This window comes from Lonchura striata, chromosome 1, assembly GCF_050655825.1.
Source record: "Lonchura striata isolate lonStrDom1 chromosome 1, ASM5065582v1, whole genome shotgun sequence".
Lineage (NCBI taxonomy): Eukaryota > Metazoa > Chordata > Aves > Passeriformes > Estrildidae > Lonchura > Lonchura striata.
This window is the reverse complement of record NC_140703.1, coordinates 55,831,227-55,852,341: the sequence shown is the minus strand read 5'-3', so window position 1 is coordinate 55,852,341 and position 21,115 is coordinate 55,831,227.

Genomic DNA, 21,115 nt, shown 5'->3' with positions numbered 1-21,115 from the left:
GATACTGTATAACATGGAAGGAATTAGTATGCATGTGATAACCTTATTACTTAAGGTTTTATTCCAAAGATAGGAACATGGAAATTGGGGCAGGGGAGTGTAGAGGAGGTTATTGAGTTAAAAAAGACACAATTGTTTGCAAATCCCTTCTTTGAAGCATAGTCATGCAGTTTTCTCTCACTTCGTCCTTTCTAATTCTTACCCAAAACCCCATGCATATTTTTGTCCAAAGACCAGACACAGCTGTCACTTCTAATTAAATTTCAATAACTCAAGCTGATTATTTGTGAATTTGATTTAATTGTGTTAGCACTGTTTTCAATAAATACAGACAAAAAGCCTTCTACTTTTATGTAACTGCAAGAAATGTCTACCAAAAATATCTTGAAATGGAAAGGTTTTTTCCCTGGGATTATACTGTCAAAATGAAACACAGGATTAGTTTCTATTTAGGTTGTGTGGTCACACTGTGAAGCAGCTTTATTTCTTAGAATTCAGCTCTGCGTTCCCTAACACACTAGATAATGTCAGTTTTCTAGAACAGAATCATATAGAATAGGTACTTTTCCAAAGCTGTGTTGAACTATTATTTTAATATATTCCTAGACACATAAGGTCTGGTTTCCAGGGTATTGCTTTCATCATTGAAGATTATATATAACATGATGTTGTCTTTATCATATGGCTTTGGATCTGATTTCCAAGAAAGAAAGGTTAGATATATGAAAATGAAATATTATTTTTCTACATTTTTACACCTTATAACACATTTTAGATCTTACATTGTAGCAATCATATTCCTGACAAGGTAATTTAACAGTCTTAATTATGCTAGCAGGAAGTATTTAACTGCTCCAACTCCATGTAATTCCTCAGCTGGTAAATTTGAAAGGAAAATTTAAACAAATGTTATACAGAATAGCCTGACACTGTTAAAATCAATAGAGGAGTGACAAAAATTTCAGTGAGTTTCAATATTTTGAAAAAATTCTCTACTGACTGTAGTTGTGATCTCAAATTCCAGTAGATGGATGTCTTTACAACACTAAGGCTAATACTAAAGTTCCCACTGGTTAAGTAATGGCATGCATGACAGTGATAGTCTGGTGTCATCATCTCAACCTCAAAAACTTTCTTAAATATATATATATATATATATAAATATATTTTTTTTTTCCTTTGAGATGTGCTTTAAAGATTGCTTCAGACTGTGAGACATGTTGCATTTGGTCTTGCTTATGTTTTTCCCTAACTGGAAGGAGGAAATCTCCTGGGGTCCCAGAAACACAAGTTTGATTCATATCCCTCATATCCCTTTCTCTCTGCAGTCTGCTAAGGAAAATTTTGTCCATATCAGTAAAGAGCAGAAAATTGGTAACATTCAGAAAACAGTTACAGGACTAAAAAAAGTCTTTAGCAAACTGTTTCATGTTTATCTGATTGAATAAATTGATTTATTTAAATCTCAGAGACTAGAAATGGCTTACAAATAATCTCCAAATACATCTGTCAGATCACATAAAGATGTATACAGCTACATTGCACCTAGTCATGAAAAGCTGACAATGTTATGATCTTCCAAGACAGGATTAATCTCATTATGAATGATTAATCTCATTATGAATCTGCTTTTAGGCAGGTTAAACTCAGTATAAAATTTCCTGATTTTTCTCTGTTGTTTATTAAAGGATTGTAAAATGACTAGATATAAATTAAGGCATTTTAAACTTAGGTGAGGTTAATTTCTCCTTAAAATTCTCAGTTCAATTACCCAGACATAGCTGTTAAATACCTTTTTGAATTATATAATCTCTCTTCCTTGACCCCAAGTTGGTGTTACAGAACAATGCAGATTGTCTATAAATCCCGTGTCATAGCTGATAAGTTTATGTGAGTATCTTGAATACTCTGAGGTATCATAAATGGCACAATAGATCCTGTTTGGACAGCTGAAATTAGCCTTAAATAGTGATTGCTAAATTTTTTAATCCATCAAATAAGTTTCAGTGTGCATTTTCAACATGCATTTTATTTGGAAAATGAAGACAACTCTGCTAGGTATAGCAAACTACAAACAACTTCATAATAGCCTGGTTAGCTGTAAATCATAACAGAAAGGTAAAACCAGCATTATATTTTATTTGCAGCTATTCTATTTAATTGATTATATAAATGTTATGCAAAGATTACCCCAAACAAATAGATGCAATTGCAAAACCTTGTTCATAGTGGACATGATAAATCCTCTGACTAAACCAAAGAAACATGTAATCCATTGTTTCTTCAGAGTCATGGGAGAGTGATGGAAGTGAAAGGAACAAATCAGGCATCTCAGCCATCCTTATAAAATCTCTCATACATATAAATATATAAATATATATATGTGTGATTAATATGATTGCATGTATGCATATATTTCTTTATTTGTACATATAATCATAGAATAATTTGGGTTGGAAAACACCCAGTTATATGAGGTTGCTTGGAAACTTGACCAGCTAAATTTGGAAAAGCTGCAGGAATGAAGATTCCACAAAATCTCTGAGCAACCTGTTCCACTATATATAATATCGTATGCTTTCAGTAAAACCATTAAAAAGAATTTTAAAAGAATTAAAATGTAACAAAAACAATGATTATAAGTTAAAAAAAAAAAAAAAGAAAACAAAAATCCTCAACTCAGGAATTTCTGTGTTCAGCCTTTTTTCTATTGCTGCTTCCACAGTGCACCTTTGAAAAGAATATGGCTAAGTCTTCACTATTCTTCAAGTCTACTCCGAAAAAGTAGCTCTGGATAGCTGCAAGATCTCCCCTTAACCTTCTCTTTCTAGAACTTTAAAAAGGTACATTCTTGAAGTATATGAAATATTAAATTATTTTTAATTTCCTGTCGTTGCTATTTTAGTAGGTTCAAGAACTGCATGAAACTTGTCATAGAGTGTTCTTCTGCATGTAGTTTGTTCTGATAAGCCTGGAGCAGTACAGAGATCCCTTTGCTCACCACCTTTGGTTGAAAAGCTCAGCAACTGGGTAACAAAATGAAAATATGCATTCAGTCTGTTAACCTGCATTTATTGGTGTGCAGCATTAATTCTAAGTTGAAAAACAACTATAAGAGACTAGTCTTCATCTAAATAACAGAATGGCAAAGCTCAAGGTTTAGTTAATTTCTCTCAACTTTAGCAATATATAGTTAAAGCCTCTAAATATGAAGTAGACACCCTCATTTACTCATATAGTAAGTCTTAAACAAACTACCTACATTAACAGGCAAATTAATCTAAATATGAAAAAAATATTGAAGAATAAAGTAATTTACTCTGGAATTTTTGTCTTGGTTTATTTAGTAGGGATATAAATAACTTACTGAATACAATGACTTTTCTAGAACTGCATATTTAGGATAAACCAGGTAGATCTGAATACATTAAACTTAAAAGGAAAATCAAACACACTGTGCAAGACAGAAAATACTGGTATGTCTCATCTTTCTTTCTTGTGACATTGATGAAGACTGTGATTTATAACTGGAACAATTTATCAAATCCATTGTGAGATTCTGCAGGACTGAACAATTTCTTTTGATATATTTTCAAAAACAAGTATATCTTCTGATATTGATATATATCAGAAAAAATGTATTGGTATTTACTTCTGTTGTGTTATCCTCATAATTTATTAAACCATCTAAACATGCACAAAGATTGATATTCTGAAAATCTGTTTACTGTTTTTGTACAAATAAATAGGCAGATATTTCTCTGTCCACCTACATGCAGGGGTTATAATTATATTTTTCATTTTTATTATTTTAACCTTGAATGAATGTCAAAGCTATGATGTATATCTGTGTTACCACCCACTCCCATCAAAAACTTCCTAGTTTTAATCACCATTACATCTATAGTGGGTATGTGGTCTAAATAAGGAGATCTTGTGAACTATTTCCAAACTTCCAGCCTTTTTTAAAGTGGAAAAAAATTGGCTCATGAAACTTGGATTTTACAGTTTCACTTCTGAAGGGTTTGAGGGTTTGTTTTTATTTTTATTACTGCCTGAAGGTCAACATACACAAAACCGACTAATGTCTTATTCCAGTCTTAATATGGCATTTTATCTGAAGATAAATTATGCCTAAATTTGGTTTCCTAAACCCAAAAAGAGTGTTTGATCTAAAGTTGGAAATCTTTTGAAATTATTGGAAATATTACCTTTGGTAACAATACCTTTTGGATCAGGGATTGAGAAGCCTGAAGAGCTTCACTTTCAAGAGTTCTGTGTGTCTGTGTGTTATCAATGATGTTAGGAGATTAAATGGAAAATAAATTACCAATATTGTCTAAAGATAAAAAAAATAAAATAAATAATAGGGTGGAGTACAATCAAGAGGGAGATCATATTGATGAATTTTGGATCATCTTCTTTTTTTGGTTTTCTGTCATTTGAAGTTACTTGTACACATTTGTTCTCAGTTTCCCTGACCATCCTATAAACAACTGAGAATCATGACATGGAAGCACAACCTAAAGAAGAAGAGCTCTGTTAGAAACCATTTAGGACATCAATTCTTTTCCTTGAAAAAACAAAAAACAACAACTACAACAAAATTAATAAAAAAACCCCTGCATAGATAGAAGAAAAAAACAAATTAAAATCCCTTTTATATGTACACTTCATAGTACAAACTGTAGACACCTTCATGTTTAGGACTTGCTTACACAAGTTGTAGGTTTCACAGCTAAAATATATCTCTCTGCACAGATATTAGTTCTGCTGAAATACAGAAAATCTTAGAATAATTTGAGCCAGTGTCTTTCATTCTACTGTGGTTTCTCTGCCTCTATAAGAAAAACATGCTATAAGTAAAAATTTTTGTTCATTAGTAAACTAAATTAAACCACTACCACTACTAGGTAAGGAAGACAAAAGAAGAAGAAATTGCAAGAAATTAACTGTGGCCCATAAATTATATCTGCAGAGAAAAAGACACATCAGATGAAAAGAGTTTCCATTTTAGTGAGGTATTTAGGACTTAATCAAAACCACGACAAGCTTGACTCAGTGTCAGAATCACTTATTGAATGAATCTGATAAAGAAGACCAAAATTAAAAGATTTTTCAAGATGGTAAGGAAATTAAGTATGATGAGATGAAGGATCAGGCAGGAGAGCCACTATAGCCTGGTCTTGCGAAACATTATTTAATGACTAATACAACTCCAAAAATTAGGAGTACATTTACTGAATGTTTACTGCAGACAAGAAGGTGGGAGACTATCACTTCAGAATAATAAAGAATGTAGAGGTTTACAGAGCACCCTGAAGTATAGAAATACACAAAGCAGAGTCGTTTTTCAAGAAAAAGGAAGGAAATGTCTAGATAGAGCATGGGGGATATTTAGGTCTACAGTTTAGGCTGTGTAATCAGGATGAAACTGTCAAAATCTGCTGCTTTCACTATGTTTTTTGAGGCAGAGATCCAACCTCTGCCTGTAAAATCTACTTTTAAGGTCTGTTTATATATACTGAAAATAAGTGTAATGCATTATCTGCCACTATTTCTGCTAGGTCAGACGTGATTCTAAGTAAATGACAAGGATCAAGTTGGAACAACTTGGCAGAACACTGAGTTGTGAGGTGCCTAAATAACATTTTTTACCTGTGGTCTGGGTACAAACTCTCATGTATCACTGCAAAATGTATGTATAGGCTTTATTTAAGTGGACAATTTTCTTCTAACTCTAGATGTCATTAGCAAGAGGACATGTAAAGGGTGCGATCTGCTGATTTTACTGATTGACAAGTATCAGGTGATGCTATAAACACACTGCTATAAACTATGGATTTTGGGAAAGATGGGGGCAGGATGCTGATTGTCCTTGTGCCTAGAATTCTGTTATGAAATGTAAACAGAAAAAGAAAAGAAAAGGAAAAAAAAAATTAGGTATCCATATGTGAACTACATATCCCATAATTGACAATAAGGATGTAGGGCTAAACTCTAATGAGCACATGAAGTTATGTAGATTTAGGGTACCCTCCACAGTCTTAGAAAATAGAGTTGGATAACAAATCAGCTCAATGAATGAAGACAACTAAGGCTAAAATTAATCTTTCTAGTCAACACTGCATGTTGTGACTTCAGTAACTATAATGGGACCCCAAACCCTTAGCAGTCATTTGAGAGGTTTTTTTGAGATTCAATTGCCTACACATTGCAATATTTTAGAGTGCCTAAGACATTTATATGATAAGTCTGGCACATGTTATACAGAGGCTTTAAGAAGCCATGCCCTTAAGGAGAGGTACATAGATATCTGTCAGCATCTGACAGGGTTTCCTTAGTGAAGATGCACTTTGTGTGTGCATCACTTGCAAACTGTAAGCCAGAGTCACAGGTTAAGTAGCATGAACTGGAAGCTATCAATGGTGACACCACTGTTTTGGGTCTAGACACTAGAGAATCAGGAGCCTGATAGCTACTGTAGGGACCATAGGTCTCAACCAAGTACTCTAGAGACTGGGATCTGAGAATTGGCTGCTTGGGGCACTGTAGATCCAGACCAGCTGGTAGATATGCCATTCTGTAGTTCTGCAGGAAATGAGATAGGAGTACCCTAAGCTGAAGAGCACATCCAGGTGCCAGTGGCTGGGGAGGCTGGGGGCCTGAGGCTCGCTACTGGTCAGTTACTGCTACAATTCATATTTTGCTTGTGCATGCTTACATAAGTTCCACTAACAGACTTCACTCCTGATCAGCTAGAGACAAGGAACAGGACAGAGCATCAATGCCACTCACATACATGGAAGTACTTTTTGTAATTGTGGGTGCTTGTAAGGTAATATCTTCTGCCTGTGTGTGGCCAGATGTGTATGTCCACTGTGTCTATGAGTATGGACACATCTACCAGGAACACTCTGCCTTGGTTTTGGCAACACCTGTAAAAACAGAGTCAAAGCAACCTTGCATCTACTGAGCCTCAGGCTAGGCAAACTCCTAAAAGTTTCAAACTAAATATGTGAATCATTTTAGACTACAATAGAAGAAATAGAAAAGCTAGCTTTTCTTAGATACAGCTTTAAGATAACTATCATTCTTCCATATTCTATGTTAGGGCACTCACTGTATTGAAATGTATTAGATTCTTAAATAAAAAATGTTCTGGTTTCTAAAAATTTAGATTAAAATCTAAGTCTAAGCAAAACTAACAGTATAATAATTTGCATATAAAGGCCTGAAGTTAATAATTCATCCATTACAAATTTTTGATGTATAAAACTGTATCCAAGTATTACTTTATTTTACTTATAGTTTCAGATTCCTGGTTTCTCCCACTTTCCAAAAATAGGCAACAGTAACTGTATAGTGTATTAAATCCACTGTGAAAAGAACTTTCTTGTCTACTTTAAAAGATATGAGCAGAGAAATCAAATACTGCAGATGGTGAGATTAAAGATGCTTTAATTAAATTAGAATCATAGAATACTGGAATATATCAAGTTGGAAGGGAAACATAAATATTGAGTCCAACTCCCTGCTCCTTGCAGAACTACCTAAAACTAAATTCTATGACTAAGAGCATTTCCAGATACTCTTTGAATTCTGACAGGTTTGGGGTTCTGTCTATGCATTGTAATGTTTTTCTTTACTGCCAAAATGGATATTCAACACACCAATCAGTGGTTTCATCAATTATTTATTATTTAGCAATCTGCTGTAATTTTTCATGTTTTCTTCACTCATTTTATGTGTGAATAAATGAAATAATTTATTTATAATTTCATTCATTTTATGTGTGAAACTGTTTCAGCTCACTCACTAATGTGTCAGGGTAATAATGTAATATCTTTTTTCTGGAAAAAAAATCTGAATATTACTTTGGTATACCGAAAAAAAATACTCCTGCTTCATTATATCTGAAATGTCTATGGACTGTACCTTATTCTGACATTGTCATAGAATCATGAAATGTGCTGAGTTGAAAGGGACCCATCAGGATAATTGAATCAAACTCCTGGCCCTGTTCAGGACATCCTAGAACCACAATGTGTGCTATTAAATATATAAACGCACTATTTTTGATTTTTTTTTTTTTTTTGCTACAATTTAACATATAACTCTTCAGTTACTGGCACTCCATTTATCAGTTGCCTTGCTCTTCACCTCTTTCTTCAGTAGGATCTGCTATTAGTCTTATCACTGTCTAATCCTGCCTGCTGTATTCCAATCCTCTGGAATCCATGGTTTCTATAAAGTGAACTCTATTAAATATGACTCACTTCAACCTGAGCAAAGTGGAATTACAGTAACCATCCTCAGAGTCCATAGTCTGTAAAAAACTACATTGAGTTACTTCATATTTAAAAGCCTTACTGGAATTTATATTTCCGTATAAGTTTTCCTTTATTTCACTATATGTGGTGTACACATTCTTCTATTAAGAAGTATGTAATTGTTAAATATATTCTTTTCATTGAGGTGGTAGTAGCAATGACACAGAATTTGATTTTACCTAAATATTCATGTGAGTCTCTACCATAGTATGGCACAGAATGCAATTTCATGGAAAAACAGCACATTCAGTAAAAACAAATTTATATCATATTAATTAATGTATCACCTAACATAAAAACAATTTAATATTTGTGCAGATAGATCTACACATCACTACATCTACATATCTACACATCAGAACAATGGAAGTTTGAAGGAACCTCTGGAGATTGTCTGATGCAAAACCGTGCTCAGGTAGGGTCACCTGGAGCCAGTCGCGTAGAACTGTGCCCAGGTGGCTTTTGAATACATATAAGGAGGGAAACTCTACATCATCCATGGACAGCTTGTGCCAGTGCTCAGTCACCTTGGCAGTAAAGGCTGGATTGATATGTTGAGCCCAATGGTGTGAGATTCAATCAGGCAAAGCACCAGGTCCTGCTGCACTGGTGAGGCCACATCTCATATCTTGTGTTCTGTTTTGAGCCTCCTCACTACAAGAAAGACATTGAGGTGCTGAAGTGTGTCCAGAGAAGGACAACAGAACTGGTGTAGGGTCTAGCATACAGGTCTTATGAGAAGAGGCTATAGCAGCTGTTCTTGTTTAGCCTGGATTAAAGGAAGTTTAGGAATTTTTTCTACCTCAAAAGACTTGTCAAGAGTGGAATAGGCTGCCCAAGGAAGCAGGCAAGTCATCATCTCTCTGGAGGCATTAAAATATATGTAGTTGAATTGTGCTTACCAGCAAGGTTTAGCCATGGACTTGGAAGTGATAGGTTTGTGGCTGGACTCAATAATCTTAAAGGTTTTTTGCAACATAAACAAATCCATCATTCTATAATTAATACTAACCTCCATAAAAAAGGAGAAGGGCTAGCTGGTAGAAAAACATAGATCTTTGTTCCTGTCTCTTCTATTACTGATTTGTCAAAGAACAATAATATATTAAGTCTTTCTCAGATCAGAACATCGCTCATGGATGGTGCATATTCTGATTGTCACACAAAGTTCTGCTGGGACAGTGACATGAGACATAATCCAGCCTGGTTTGTAGGTAGCTGCTTTATATAATTATGTTTCTTTATTGTGCAAATCTCTTTTTGGCTCTAATATTTTATTCTCTTCTAGAATTAAGGACATTTTGTAAAATGTTATTAAGTAGAGCTTGTCAAAAAAATTTGACAGGAACATTCTTTTAACAGAAAAGTATTCTTCAACTATCCAAAAAGACTATGTATGTCTTATTTTTGAGAAAAAAATGAAAACCTTATTTTTTTTTTTTTTATGTTTGCCTAGGACATTATGGGATTACTCAGTGTGTGATTACCAGAACATAGAAAAAAGAGAAATTTGAACATTTGGTAGTAACTGCTTTGAACTCTTCCTTATATTTGCCACCAGAATCAGTAGTTCTTATAATGAGACAACTATAGCAAAAGCAAGCAGTAATTAAGTCAGTGATAAGAAAACTTTCTTTTTCACAATAAAATATTCTGGCATACAAAAGACTTATTTTTATAAAAAACATGTAAATCTCATATTAAGCTATAGTGATGAGCAACTTCTACAAAATGAATATTAGGACTTAAAGTAAATAAGTATAACTATAAAGCATTTTGTGCAATGAAGAAAGAGAGCAAGTTGATAGAACACTGCCATACACTCCATGTTTTCTGCTTGGGAACTGAATATATGATACACCATTTGGAGAAGAACAGCAAACCATGAACAAGTGACAATATTCCATTCTGGTAACAGCTTTTCCTAATTCCCTGATGGAAATACATTCACAATATGTTGGTTTATTCTTTTAATGATAATTTTAATATTAAGTTTTAGCTTACATCCCTGAGTCATGGCAGGGGGAAAGGGTGTTTGCTTGATGATTGGTTTTTTTTACCTTTTCATGCCAAAATGATTTATTTGTTTGTTTCCTTGTTAGTGTAATTAAACTGGAATTAATTACTGTTAGAAAACTAAAGAGCAACTGTAGCAAAAGAGGCTACCAAAGTAGGTGGTAGTTTAAGGGGTAATCAATGTCTTCAAAATGCATGGCAATTTCCCATTCAGGCTGTGATATTCTCACAGCCTCACATTTTTTCTAGAACTAGCAGTAAGTTAAATGCTGGTAGGAACTACCAAAAATATTGTGATTGGATGAGGCTTTGGGGATATATTAATATTCTTTGAGTTTCTTCTACTTACAGAAATCTAAAAGGAATAAAACTTGAAGGTAGGAGCCAATTTGCCTTATGCAACTAACTTGTATTACAGCTTAGGTGGCTGCTTGGATATCTAACTTATGCTGTTTTTTTCTCATTTTATGTATTGTCTGGAGAGAAATAGGCACCTCAGGAGGCCCTTCATTCTACCTAAATTAGATGCCTACCTTAAAATAGGGTAAATTGTTCACTGGTGGTGTACTGACTGCAGAAAGAATTGTGGTTGATTAACTGTGTGCAGACAACTGAAGATTTAACTTATTTCTATTTTTAAAATCTAATGCTTCTTGCAGACTTTTAGAAGAGATGTCAATGATAGACTGCAGCACTGTACTTTTCAACAGCTAAAAGCAGGTGTGTTCAATCTTGGCATATTCTTGATCCATTTTACTAAACCTCAAGCTCAAGCTTAATCTAGGTGATGAACTACATCAGTTCCTTCTCTGAAATCACTATTCTCCTTTATATTTGAAATATTCCTGATTCTGTTTGAACTTACAATACATCACATAGCTTCCCTCTTTTTCTCGAGCTTTCACTTAGAAAATTCATAAATGAATTTGAGACAGTTAAGGGATGTCAAGAGCAGCCACCTTCTCTGGTTGCTCCATTCTGGAGTCCGTTCTGGCGTGCTGCTGGAGCCCCGCCTGGCGCAAACACACACAGAGGCACAAACGTACATGTGTCAGCATGCAGACATGCACACACAAACAATGTGTGTGTCACACAGACAGCCTCACACAAGGCTCTGCCCCCAGCAGCCCCCACATTTGGACTCACACCAGACACAGGCACGGATGGACATGTCTCCTTCTCCTCTTCAGCTGGCCAAGGCAGAAGGTTATAAGTGCAGCATGCACATAAATAGTTGAACTGTCAAAATAACAGTCTCACCCGCTCTCCATCAGATTGTTTGACATGTCTTAATTCTGATAATACTTCATTCATCCACAGAACATCAAGACTAATCTAAAGATTTGAGTGTACATTTAAAAATGGAAAAAGTTAATGACTTGGCCACCAAAACATTTGTAAATGTTTTCTAAGAAAAAACAAAAAAAGATTTTATGTTTTCTTATATTAACTTTTATAATCTATTTGTCTTCAGGTAAAAAAATCTAGCTATATTTTAGGGCAATTTCTTTGACATAAACTTTGGTGAACACAACCTCCTGAAATAAAATATTTTTCACATTCAAAAACAGATATCAGAGTGCAAGTATAAAAAAAAAAGGCTAAAATTGATATTTAATTTTAAAGAATTGAATACATTAACAGGCTTCAGAAAAGAAAATCAAAACAAACAAAAAGCCAACCCCAAACAAACAAGAAAAAAAAAACTCCCAAAAAAAACTCCTCAAAAACCCAGGATTCCTTACTGAAAGAATAGAAAACAAATAATGCAGGCAAAGTGTTTTGTTATTACTGAAATATCTCAAATTAGGTAGTGTTTCAAAATAGGTAATGTTTTGAAGTGAGGGGTTTTGCAGACTAAAGCAAACTGTCAGGATTCCTATATTGTGATATATTCCTTGTAATCACAGGCCTCTCTGGTAGCAGGAGAATACATTCAGAGTAATGAGAAATAGTCAGCTGTTTTAAGATTAAAGTTAAAATGAAAGATAAGAATGCATTTGAAAACTGTAACTAAGTCTTACAAATATATATAGCATGGTTCTTTCAGATTTGAATATTTAATAAAATTTACTGAATCTATATATATTGAAAGCAGTTCTGTGTTTAGAAGCTTTTATGTGTCATTTTAAAAGAAGACTTGGAAGGGAAAAGCTGAGGGAATAGAAATGCAACATTGCATTTGCTGTTTTTTTGGTGGCAGCATTAGTTTTCAGGTAAAAATGACCCAGAAGTCAGCAATAAATATCTTCTGTTGTATTTTGTCATCTTTCAGGATATAAGATGCACGTTTTTAAAAAAAAAAAATACAACAAAAAAATGCATACAAGGAATTAGAAGAAAAACTAAAAACACCCCTTTAAATTACACCACTGAGTATAGATAAGTAGACAGATAGTAGTTTTGTTTGTCTCTTTTATATGAAGAGAAAAAATGACAGTCGTATAGACCATGTTGACTTTCCAAGGCTTTGGGTGCATCATATATCATCTCTGTTTGCTATATGTTGTAAGCTATCTTCCTGCACTTATTAAATCAAATATTACAGTCTGAACTATTGGCACACTTATTCCCTAGACTTCTGTTGTTTTTTTGATTGTTTTTTTGATTGATAACTGACATTCCCCTTCTGCTTCAATTGGAGGTTACTGTTGCACTTTATTTGAACTTTCCACAGTTAGGTCAGTCAAGGAGCAATAAAATTTAAAATTATCATTTCTCTAGAATAATTTCAGAAACATGTTCCATGGAGCTTTGTCTTCCCACAAATTCATGCATTTTTATCTTTATGGTTTTTCCAATGCCCAGAATCATTACTGGATGATATTTAGAAACAATAGCACTAAAATAACCTGTATATATTTACTGTCTCTAAAAATTTCCTGGGACAGAGAAGTAGAATATATAAGCAAAGATATGCTGATACTAGTGGTCATCTTGGCATCCTCAGATGTGAAGATTTTTAAGATTTTTTTTTTTTCTTTTGTACTACTTTTATTTTGACCCTCCTTTTAAAGTTTGTCTTCCCAAGGGCCTTAAGATTTACCTAATACCTAATTATTTTACTTCTCTTAAACAAAAGAAAAATTGTAATGGGTGGTAGATAATTTCACCCTAGTCTCTCCATTCCCTAGTCAGAAACAAAAATATATATACAGGCTTATCAATCTTAACCAAGAATTTAATTATTACATTAAATTTCACTGTGGAGGAGAATTCACCACACATATGTGGTCAGTTATGGTCATTCGTCTCATTGTTTCAATATTCATCTGTGCTCTGCCTTCAAACTCATCATTTTCTAATAGATACACATGTAAAATGTCTCCAGGTCATTCTTCTGTTTCTCTGGCATGTTTATGTTATACTCCATTCTCCTTCCACAAGGAGGAGGAGATTACAAAAAATGCTCAGATACAAAAGGCCTATCAGAAACATAGCATCTTGTAATTTAGAAATATCTATACCTATACTATTACCTTCCTCAAATTTTTTATAACTTTCCCAAGGTGGGGAAAGCATATATTGTTGAATGAATGTGATCACAGAATCATAGATTGGTTTGGGTTAAAATGGATCTTAAAGATCCTCTAATTCCAACCCCTTTGCTATGTGAAGGGACATTTTTCACTAAACAAGATTTCTTAGAGACCCATTCAACCTAGCCTTGGAAACTTCTGGGAGTGATGTAAGATGAATGATGAAATTAATCTTGTTTGGGTTTGGAATCATAGAAGCATTTAGGTTGGAAAAGACCTTTGAGATCATGTAGTCTAACTTCAAACCTGACACTATCCAAGTCCACCAGTAAGCCATCTCCCTTAGTGACACATTTACAAGCTAATATGCCTCAAAATTTGGACTCAATGATTCTATGATTCTACAAATTATTTTAGAAGAACTGCTGAAAAATACAACCGCATATTTCATTTTTTGCCTTTTAAAATATACTGGTTTTGCCCTTTCCCCACCTACATATAAGCCATTGTATACCTTGCTTCATCTTTCCTGGGATATCATAGTGATCAGTAATCTGAATGATGACATCTCAGAATTAATGATTGATTATTCTCAGTATCTCTACATTTACTATAAAATCTACACTATATTCTTTAGTAATTTCAAATACATTTTATTTCACCTATATTCAAATGCATAAAGATAGATTTCTTGTTTAATTCTGTTTTCTAGTCTTCTTCAATGCTTAAATGACAATTTGTTTCTATAAGGGAAGAGATAAAATCCTATGAGAAGTTTAAAATACACGAAAAGAATTTTGGTCACAACTGTAATGGAAGTGTAGGATGATAAAATTTGCTTTGGTTACAAAAAAAGATTCCTTATATTGCTTTAATTGTTTTATAAAATTTCTTGCACACAAAGCCCCTCAGGTTTAATACCTAATTCTGAACAGGAGTTCTCTCACAAGACTCAGAGGAAATAAATTACACTACTTTGGTGCCAATGTTGCTGTTGGATTCCCTGTCTCACATATGCATTTTGCATATAATTAAAAAGTAGTATTCTTATAACTGCATTAGTTTGAAATCCCCACAAAAACAAAATGGGGATTGAAATCAGCTGTATTTTTGGTAAATTCTAAAGGATCACAGAAAACTGACTTTCTTTAAATCTCTTAACAATGTTATTTCCTACACCTTAATAATTACAGAGTAGGCAAAAATATTTAGATAGGCAGAATAGTGATGCTAAGGATAAGTAAATCATGCTGGTAGGGAAAAATACTGCATATATCAAAATCAGCTAGAAATACATTGTTTTCTCTTATTACTAAGCAATACGATAGAGGGAGACCCTTCATAATGCAAAAATTGTCAGGTATTTGCATTAATTGTCTAGAAGATATGAAAAGCTGGGGTATGACTTACTTCATGCAGTCCTCAGCCCTCCAAAATAATCAATGAGTCAAAACAAAACAAAACAGAACAAAACAAAAAACAGTGGTCTACAATTTTTATTTTTATTCCTGACACTGTGAAGCAGTTTAAGACTATTACTGCAATAATTAATAATGGCATTGTGATCCAATTAGTGAGAGAGGCTTCTGTCTGCATTAAGCTGCAAATGAGACCATATGATGAAGTCAATAACATGGATTTTATTTATCACCACTCATGGATACAGTTGGTCCCTTTGGAGCTTCTTCACTCTGGGTTTCTTGGTGGTGGAGGTTCTGGAGTCACTCTTCTAAGGAGTGTCCCCTTATACAGTCCAAATTTCAGATATCCACAAAACAGTCACAGATTCCATTCCCAAAACTTGGGGTAGTATGTCTATAAGAAGTTCCTTCCTTTCCTGCAATTTGCCACAGTGGGAATTTTTGTCGGGATGCATTAACCAGGATGTGCTAATCAGATATCATCTCTGCCAGGCCTAGAATTAGCTCCTTCCTGTCCCAAAATTCTTCCTTCTGTGCTTATCTCAATTTCCTGTTGTGGTGCCTTATTTTGCCACAGTTTCTTCTGTGGACCTGTCAGTGTTTGAGACAGGCAACTCTATCTATCTCTTTAATTCCTTCCAAATCCTTCCATCCAGCAATGATGGTGCCTGTTGGGTGGGTGTTATATACTGCTATTCATGAGTTGAATTTAATTAAACTGAACTTCTTAAAAAAAAAAAAAAAAGCTGAGGAAAATCTGTCACCCTGATTCTTAAGACTTTCTAAAGCCTTCTGAGTTTACATTCTGTTGGAGAACTTTCCCACACAATTTCTGTAAACAACATATTGTTTACATTCTTTTATGGGGGTGGAGAAACTTGATGTACTACTGGTTTGTCCAATGTCTTTGAAGAGGTGGCCCATTCACTCTCCAATCCAATGTCACCTTTGGGAAAGTATAAAAATCGGAGTCAGAGAATAAACCCTTCTTCTTTACCTTGCAAATAGCAGGTGGCTTGCGTTGTGCTTTCACGTGTCCTATAGCAACAAAAATCTACCTCTATAAGGAAAAGAAGGGACTGGTGGGGATTTTAACTTTATTTAAATATGTTTGGAACTATTGGGGCTGGATATATTAAAAAATATTAAATTTTAAAAAGTCAGATGCTTATCCCCTTCAAAATATATTAACTTATTGCTAAGAAATTATTTTCCTACAGGAAATTTGTTTTCTTGTCAGCATAACAAGGGAGCATGGCACTTTTTCTTGCTGTTGTGTAATGACATAAAAGCAGTTCTGCTGAAGAAACTTTATTTTGGATGAGTTATAAGGAATTGTTCCTACTTTGAATGTGGTAGTTTATGACAATGAATGGGGCTTTGCTGAAAAGGTTTCCTAGGAATAAACATCTTGGAGATTGTTACTAGAGTGCAGCAGATCACATACAGATAATATTACCTTATTTCCCTTATCTAGAGGATGAGCATGATCGCCATCTATAAAGCTGGAGCACTTATCTACATGGTGCAACTGACAGTAGCTGAGATGTTTCACGTACAAAATTAACATTAATGGTTCTTGCTAAATCCTATCTTACTTTTGTTTCTAAATGCATTTGTAAATCTCCAGAGGGTACATTAAAAAGTTTTATGAAAGATAAATTGAAGATTCTGTCACTGTTGTCATTGTTTTGACAACCTAAATCAAACATAGTTTTGAATGTTAATGGCAAACACTACCAATTCTTAAAATGATCCCAAAAAGAATATAATTAAATTGGCTTTTCAAACTTTCTCTTAGATTTTTATTATATTAAGATGGAAAAAGTTAAAAAAATTGAATTCAAACTTTTTTTTTTTTTTTGCTACATATTCTTAGTTCTTACATTCTAGTGGGGAGAACTGATGTGGGGGGATGATGATTGATAGGGTTTTTTTTTAAATAAATCAAGAGGAACATTTAAAAAAGAGTGTGGAAGGAAAAACTTTAATCACTTTAATGCTTTTGATTTATTGACAAGGAATGAAAATATCTAAATTAATTTGATTTTTTCTTCTGGTTTTACAGGTAAAAAGTAATTTTATCTTTTACAAAAATGAGAATGGCATGAGGAATAGGAAATTGGGTTAAACTGTCCAGAAAACATACAACATTCACTGAAATATCTGGGAAACTATCATGTAATGCAGTTTGTGTCACTCAAATAATTTAGCAATGCCTTACTTACACAAAATAGGGATTCAGGAATCCTCTGGTCATACCAGAGTCTGGCAAGAATCTGGTAGTCCATAGAAGAAACATCTGTCTCTTCTCATCAGTAACTTTAGATGACATTAACATTCAACAAAGAGAAACAAAATTTTCAGTCATTATTCTTGCAGTCTGCTTTAGATATAATTTAATATACACACAAGCTGATATCTATAGTAGCTTAAGTTGGTCTAAAAAGTATAATTCTTGCTATTGGCCATAAAGGAAATCTGACTCAGATGTCATAGGTGTCTATACTTTAGATCCAATGTGGATTGTTTGGATAATCCATGTGCTGTATCTTGCTGAGATTCACAATCTGTCTTCCCTCTGTCTCTAGATCCTGTCCCTCAAAACTGATTCCAAGGTCAGCTTTTTAAGGAACTAGGTCCCTTCACAGCATCACAAACAGTCTGTGAATTATCAGCTCTGAGCTTATGAGAAGATAAAAAAAATTGCAACCAGGCTAGTAAGTGAGAGGGATATGCCAGACTCATAAATACACATACTGTGATCTTCACAGCAAGACCTAAAAATCCAGGCTTTCTTTAATTACAAAATGAGAAAGTCTGGAGCTGTTATGCTGTGATTTTTAGGCACCAGATGTCCTGGAAATGGAAAAAGAGTTTAGAAGCAAGAAAGTTTAAAATGAATTATGAACAGAAAGAAAGTATATACTCACACATGGCTTTTTAATTCACATAGGCTCATCGTTCTGAGGTTTCAAAATACAATCTTAATTTTGGATTTATAGTTAATCACACAAGCAATGTTGCAGTCTTATTTATTGTTAGTGCAGCTCTTTATTTAAAGCACTTGAAGGTAAATGAAAAATTAGCTATTGATTTCCCTGCATTTAAGATCAGAGAGTTTGAGATGTAGCTTTATGTGAATATTTCATATTCATTTTACATTGTAGACACTGAGGAAAGTGCAAACAGAAATAATAAAAGTAAAAGATATTTTTATATTGTTCTTTTCCCCTGGAACCCACAGGATACTTACTTTTCTCTTCAGCATTGTGGTTTGAACTCCTGTCCCAAGAAGGCTTTTTTTTTTTTTCCCCTAATTTGAGGGGCTAGGAAATATGATGTTGTTAATTCCTGCTGCAGTCATGTTATTGACTTGACAAAGAAGGCCCTCAAAACTTTTCTGGCATGTCTGAGCCTGAGCTGCTAGTTTTAACTGATAGAGCAATTATCTGGGAGAAGGTGACTATTGCCCAGCTTGGTTTGGCTTAACTCTAAGATTATCCTCTACAGTAAAGATCTGAAAATCCTACACTATGACAAAAATTACCCCCTAAACAACAACAAAGAAAACCCAAACCAAACCAAACAAGCAGCCCCCCACAAACAAACAAAAAACCAAAAAAAAAATTTAAAAAACCAACAACATTAGCCCTTCATTTTGGCAAAGTATTATGCTGCTATAAATAACAGCTAAGTAGTGCAAACAGACAAATTCTTTATGGAAACCAAGGGGAAAAAAATGGGTAAGAAAACTATGATAAAAAACTCCATAAAGAGTCCCAAGTGGAACAAAAATAAGTAAACTTCCACTATGAATAGTGGAATTTTCATATTCCTCCTGGCAAAAACCTAATGAAGCTGATGAATCCTCTTTACCTAAACCTATACTTTGGTAGAAATTAACCTGAAGGTGTTGTGACTCAGAGGCAAACTAGTAATGAGCCTAATCCCAGAAAAGACTGGTTAATACTAAAAGTCCATATCTTCCCTGTGTCAATGATTTATGAACATTAGTCTCATTGTAATTAGACCAATAATAGCTTTTTCTTGTGTTTTAATTAGACTGTTAAGACTTTAATTAGACTAAGAATAAATGATGAAACATTTTTTCCCATTAAAAAAATCATAATAACTGTTTCAAGAAATTTGTAATTATCCTGTTGAAATCTCAAGAAAACCCCAGTCTTCACTTGGGACATCTGTACTTAGTATTAATTTTCATGGTTGTTGAATCATCTTATTTGAGGAAAGGTATATCGATATTTCTTTGCTCTGCAAAATTATAAAGCTGTCATTAAACACTGAGGCTTTTTTCCCTATTTAAAAAAAAAAGGATATATCCCTTGCTAAGGAATATACTCTGCACAAACACTGTGGAAGAGCACAAAAACTACATTTAGGCTAGTAAATTAAATATGTCTAGGACTGTTGTTTGCTGTTGAGGCCAGCTGGCATAGAACAGCTTGCATTCGTATTATTAAATTCTCTTACTCTCCAAACAGCATGGCCACATTCTAATTAAGAATTCTCCTTCTTCTGCAGTATCTCCCAGAACACACTTGGAAGTAATTCTGAAGAGTGTTACTTGGTGTATTTGGTTTGTAAGGAAAGGTTTTGATGCGGGCGAGGAGCCACAGGGGTGGCTTCTGTGAGAAGCTTCCTGAAAATTTCTCCATGTTCAACAGAGTCAATGCCAGCCAGTGCCATGAGGGTCCCACCATGGGCCAAGGCTGAGCCTCAGTGGCAGTGGTCTCTGGGACTCTGGGATAACAGGAGGAGGAAAAGTTACTGAGTAAAGAGCAAACAAGAGCCTGAGTAATGAGTGAGAATTCATGAGAGAAACAGCTCTGCAGGCACCCAGGTCAGTTGTGAAGGAGGAGGAGGATGTGATCCACTTGCTGGAGCTGAGATTCCCCTGCAGACCATGGTGAAACAGGGTGGCCCCTGTGCCCTGTGGAGGTCCAAGTGCAGAGATTTATCTGCAGCCTGTGGAAGATCCACTGCTGGAGCAGGTGGATGCCCAAGGGAGTCTGTGATTCCACGGGAAGCCCATAATGGAGAATGCTCCTGGCAGGACCTGGGGCCCCTTGGAGGGAGAAAGCCATGCTGGAGCAGATTTGCTACCAAGACTTGTGACCCCATGGAGACTCATGCTGGAACAGCCTGTTCCTAAAGGTCTGCACCCCATGGGAGTTGGAGAAGAACTGCAGCCTGTAGGGAAGATTCATGTTGGAGACATTTATGGAGGACTGTCTCCTGTGGCAGCGATCCCACATTCCTTAAGCCCAGGCAAGACAGTAATTGGTGAGTGATCTCTCCCTGTCCTTGTCTCAATCCAAAAGTCTTTCACTGTAATTTTTCTCCCCTATTGAGTTGAGGAGGGGGAGGCTTTGGTTTAGATTTGGTGTCCAGCCAGCCTGGATACCTCACCCCGAGTCCAGGCAAAAGGCATAGGCCAGGGACTATCCTTTCACTTGAACATTATAGAGAATTGGTTTCTAGTGACTGGGAAACAGTAATACAGATTAATCTTATACATTTGTTCTACCTATATATACATACATATTTCTTTCATTGTATACTTAAATATTGTCCCATTATAATAAATGAATTTATTTGTCAAATCTTCTGCAAATGGAAATACTGAGGAAATTTAATTTCAAAATTATTTCCTTCATATGTTATATTTTCACAATGAAAATTAGTTATTGTCAGTATGGGAATTTGTTGGCTCATATCATACACATATTCATATGAAGTTTGACTTATGGAAAATCACTCAAACATGCAATTGACTTAAACAAGGAATATTAAAAAGCATTAAGCTTTTCTTAGTAGTAGTAGGAATATACACATTTTAAAA